Source organism: Notolepis coatsorum (assembly GCF_963971535.1).
Source record: "Notolepis coatsorum genome assembly, chromosome: 1".
Taxonomy (NCBI): Eukaryota; Metazoa; Chordata; class Actinopteri; order Aulopiformes; family Paralepididae; genus Notolepis; species Notolepis coatsorum.
Window position 1 is genome coordinate 266,752,386 of NC_140165.1, and position 6,000 is coordinate 266,758,385.

The following is a 6,000-nucleotide window of genomic DNA, read 5'->3' on the forward strand; positions in this document are numbered from 1 at the left end:
ACTCATTGGTCTGCCTATCTTGACCTCAAACAGCGTCCTGTGAAGTGGTTGACACGCAGAACCAACCGAGTCTACAAAATGTTGTTGTTACCACTGACCGACAAGAGACAGCGAATGCATCGTTCCGACCCCCGTCAGTCATCGACCTTAGGTCGAGTGATTGAAGTTGCGGAATCTTTTATTTTATTTGCACTGGGACGGACTCTCTTTAATTAGATGAGGTCCATTTTCCTTATCCGTTACACGTATTATCACTGTATGGCTTTACTTGATAATCCCATTATACAGAATCCACCTTTAATCCTTAATGCAGGGATAAAGCCACTTATTCTATTTTGCATTAATACATAATCATATGTCTCCTAAGTACACGTATTATCACTATATGGCTTTACTTGATAATCCCATTATACAGAATCCACCTTTAGTCCTTAATGCAGGGATAAAGCCACTTATTCTATTTTGCATTAATCAAAACGCAATAGGGTGAAGTTACAAGGCAAAACACATTTCATGCTTACCCGGTCGTCTGGTCAGAAGAAAGGATACAAATCATATTTATAAAGAGGTAAATTTAATTAGAAAAAGCTAGTTACAAGAAGAGACTGAAGTGGAAAGCACCCAATTCAGTTTAAAATAAGCAGAAAACAGAACATCTCATCATGCACGGCTTGTGCCCAGTGTCTCGCACCATTCTTCTCATCTCTCAAAAAAGTCTGCCTCTTCATCGGCAACCGTCTCTTTTATTTGATATTGTATCGTATTTCTGATTGGTCTAAACACAGTGATGTCAAATGGTCGTCATTTCTGTTTAGCAAACCAACATACAATACATAATTCGTTATGGACTCCTCCTTCTTTGTACTATCGTTACTGCTAGTTACCTAGTGATTTTTAAGTAACAGAAAGTCCCTTTTTCCTTCAAAACAGACAACGGCTTTGTCTGTGGTGACCACGTGATATCGTACCATGCACGAGGCCTCTCCATAGTATCTCTTAAGGATCCCTCCAGACAAACAGTTTTTACACATTATTCTTTTAGTATTATTCTCTACTGACACTCAATTTATAAGCATGCCATTTTGAAAACTTTTACTGTACACATCAAACATTTAATTGTTATATAGTTTCTTTTTTAAGATCTCCCTCTATAGATTCAAGACTCCCTGTTTTTCAACCAGCAACCCTTCCCGTCTGAAAGGGTTAACATTACAGCTCTCTCTCCTCTGCTGTTGCATCCTCAGGGCCACATTCCTCAGGTTAACTCCCCTTTCACAGACACCGGCCCCTTCTATGGAGACACCGGAGAGGAGGGAGGGAGACAGATGCATGTGTACAGACCAAGCAGTATTGAAGTGAAAGCAACTCTCCAGCATGAGTACATAGTACACAGTACATAGTGGATAGTACATGTACATGGTACATGTATGTGTATACACATACATGTATAATACAGCACATATATATATAGTATACAGTGTACACATATATATGCACATACTGGTTTTATTTTATGCAGACAGGACAGGGTTAAACTGTGCCGACTTGCTCTCAGCTCAGGCCTGCTCTTCACTCCGACTGCACATTAACTGTGTTTACACATAACGTGTTTCTATTCCATTGTCCAGGAAGAATCTACAGACATTCCCCATAATCATATATAAGATCAGGATGTCATACCCAGTGTCACTTAGTTGGCTGTGACACTTTACAGTAACATTATCACGTCTCATGGCTTCTCCTACCATTGTTATGCCGACGATACTCAACTCTTCCTCTCCTTCCCTCCCTCAGATATCCACATCTCTGAGCGGATCTCGGCCTGTCTGTCCGACATCTCCGCCTGGATGACGACCAACCACCTCAAACTAGGGGTGGACGGTATGGTCTAAAATTTATATGACGGTATAATTTGAAGCATAGACGGTAACGGTATATATCACGGTATCAGTGTTTCCGTTAGAATAATTTTTTTTGCCTGATAGGCAGGCTATATAAAGAATGACATCCTCAAGGCATGTAGATTTATAATATTTTAACTTAAAACTAGGCGACTTTTGCGTATAAAGTCATTATATTCCAAATAAAATAAGTCCAGAGTCCGTGCTGCTCCCATTGCAAACAGCCGGGCTGGATGCTGGATTTTGCTAGAAGCATATGTAGCTGCAGAGCCGCAGAGCCAGCGGCGCTTTCAGGTCTGGTCACAGCTTTCAGCCGTTGGGTGGGGGGGGCGCTGTTGAGCGGACCTGACCTGAAAGCGCTGCTGGCTCTGCGGCTCTGCAGCTGCATGCTATTCGCAAATCCACTGCTGCAGCCGTCCTCCCGGCTCCCGCTGCAGCCGTCGTTATCATAACACTACACGCATATCATAATGTTTACAGCAAACTGTAGTTGATCACCAGGTATGTTTTATTAACGTAGAATAATTCATATAAGAAAAACGATAGGGACATCTCTTACCTTTCTCCACTGGTTAAAAATGCCAGGAACTGAAATTGAAACTTGCTGTGCGCCGCGGTGATATGTGTTTATTATGAAATGACAATTGCGTGTTGACACGCCCACTGCGCGAAGCCTCCTAAATAACTTTTTCCAGTTTGCACATATCTATTACCTATGACTAATTCTATCTATTTTTAGGGGCAAATTCGATTGAAATAGTCGCGCTGTGGTTACATGACGTCATTGCTATTTTAGAGCTGCTCTACCGGTTACACGGTATAGTCAAAATCCATACCGTAGAGCAAATTAATACCGTTTATGCCATATACCGTTTATACCGTCCACCCCTACCTCAAACTGAACCTAAGCAAAACAGAATTGCTCCACCTGCCGGCCAAATCCTCCGCCCTGACCGACCTTTCCATCACAGTCGAGAATGCAGCTGTGACCGCGTCCCCGACCGCCAAGAACCTTGGTGTTGTCCTCGACGACCAGTTGAACTTCTCTGCCCACATCGCAGCGACAACCAGAACCTGCCGATTCCTCCTGAGCAACGTCAGAAGGATCCGCCCGTTCCCTTTTTTTTTTTTTTTTTTTCTTTTTTTTAATCTTTAATTTTTTTTTGTAAGAACATACAAAACATATAAAAGACTCTGACATGGAAATTAAAAAAATACCTACGAAAAAAAATACTATACATTGTGCATATATATCCCTGATGCACATACTTTACATGTAGACCGATCTACCTGCGAGCAGGTATGTGCTGCATCTTCTATCGGGATGCCATCCTTCTCCATATTGCATGTGAGAGAAAGCGTCTCAGACATATGTAGGTGTGCATGAGAGCATGCATGCATGTGTGTCTCAGATATATGTACGTGGGTATGTGTATCACGTAAGTATGTGTGCATGCCTCATATGTGTGTGTGTGTGCATCTTTCATGTATGTGACTGTACTCCTACCTCTTGTGTGTGTCTCGTATCCACGTGTGCCTCTGCCCCCTATGTGAGTGTGTATCTCAGGTATGTATATGTATGTGCGTCTCAGCTACGTATGTGTGTGTCCCCTATGTATGTGTATATCCCCCATATGTGTAAGTGAGAGCCTATGTTTCAACTATGTGTATATGTACGTGTGTGTATGCCTATTTCCTATAAGTGAGTATTTGCATGTATGTGTGCCCCTGGCATGTATATCTCAGCCTTGTGCATATGAGTGGTGTAAATCTATTATGTACACATACGAATATGTGTATCCTAGATACGTGTATGCGGCTAAACATGCGCATATGAGAGTGTGATAGAGACGGTGGCCATTCCATAGATACACCATCCGGACATAAAATCTATGCATATACATACATAATACAATATAAAGTACAAGTACCATCAGATCAGATCCCCTTTTTCACATTCATCCTTGATACCATTGTAACCCCACCTTAATCATTTGTCCCCAGACCGTTCAGTCAGGTGTAGAAAACTGTCCCATACCTCAGCGAAGATATCCTCTCTTCCTGCGACTCTATATGTCACCCTTTCATATGATGCTGTCCGGTACATTAGTTCCATCCATTCTTTAAAAGTAATATCAACGGGTAATTTCCAATGTCGTAATGCAATTCTACATCCTGATATCATGGCCATTCTATACCACATTCCCCGGTATTTAGGCAGTTTAATCCCTTTCGGTACTATACCCAAAAACACATGTCATTGGGGAGTTATTTATCTTCACATTCAGAACCTTACTTAGGAATATCACAATTTGATCCCACATTTTCCGGACCTTCTCACATTCGTATAGCATATGTAGTAAAGTGCCTGTCTCCTTCTCACATCTCCAGCAGATGTCACTGTCCCTTAATTTTAGTCTGGCCAGTTTACTAGGCGTCCAATAGCTTCTGTTCAACACTTTGTAAAAGATAAGTTGTGATTGTGCCTCCCGAGAGAATTTACCCCATTTGGACACCAGCTTCTCCCACATTTCCTCAGTAATATCCTCACGTACATCGTTCTCCCAGCTCAGCCTCAGACCCGCCAACTTGGGTGCATTGTATTCTCTTATAACATCATAGAATCTTGACGCACCGCCTTTCCTACGCCATCCTTTATAAAATATTTCTTGAATTGCAGTAATCGGGCCACACTTTGGCCCTCCCATTGATGACGATATACAATGTCTAATCTGTAGGAATTTATAGAAGTTTTTATTATCTATACCAAAATCCTCTTTAATATCCTCAAAAGGTAACACCCCATCTTCCCCGGCTATATCACCTAGTACATGTATCCCCCTTTTAATCCAGTCGTCCCATATGACTGATTTCTTACCAATCTTTAGTTTTTTATTATACCATATAGAGGCTCTTGTATTTAAATATGGGCTATCACCAGTCAGCCTGTGCGACTGATTCCAAGTTTCCCTGACAAATGCCATTAGAGGGTTCTTAAAAGGTATAGGTCTGTCTGATTGTGTCAGGAAGGATTCCAGAGATGAGGGATATATCATTTCCTCATCCATCTTGACCCAAGCAGGTGCCTCCTCAGTCGAGTGATTCAATTTGGAGAGCTGGGAGAGCGAGAACGCATAGTGATACCAGTCTAGTTTAGGCAGGGATAAGCCACAATTTTCCTTTGCTGAATACATTTTGGCCCGTCCAAATAGCGGCCTTTTGCCCCCCCACAGATATACATTAATGACTTTGTCATACTGTTTGAGTAACTGGGTCGGGAGAGTCAGCGGCAGCATATATAGGATATAATTTAATTTGGGAGCCAATATCATTTTTACTAAGTTTATCTTCCCCAGGAGGGACATATTCATCTTGGCCCAATTCTGGGTCAGAGCACTAATGTGTTCGATTATAGGGGCAATATTGGCTTGCACTATCTCTTTCAGACCTGGGATCAGCTTTATTCCTAGGTATATAAACCCTGACGGCATCCATCTGTACTGCCAGCCCCTCCTGATAGCAGGGGGACAACATTTAGAGAGAGGCATTGCTTCTGACTTGCTCCAGTTGATTGTGTATCCAGATATTTCGGAGAAGGACTCGATAATAGTTCCAATGACCCCAGCTGCTGTTTGGGGATTGCTGGATACCAATAAGATATCATCCGCATATAAAAATAATTTATGTTCTACCTGCCCCGCTATTACCCCTTTGATGTCTTGATTAGTCCTTAGTGCGATAGCAAGTGGTTCGAGGAAGAGCGCAAACATTTGGGGAGAAAGCGGAGAACCTTGCCTCGTCCCCCGCCCTAGATTAAAGGGCGAGGATACGATCCCGTTGGTCAATACTGAGGCCATCGGATTTGTGTATAACAACTTTACCCACCAATAAACGATGGTCCGAAACCGAAGCGCTCTAGCGTGTGAAATAAGAATGCAAATTCCACCTTATCAAAGGCCTTTTCGGCATCCAATGTATATCTGTATCATTCCTAACCTTCCACATTATGTGTAGGAGTCTGCGGATATTATCAGCTGAGTTTCTCCCCTTCACAAAACCCACTTGATCTGAATGCACCAAAGTTGGTAGTACATCTTCT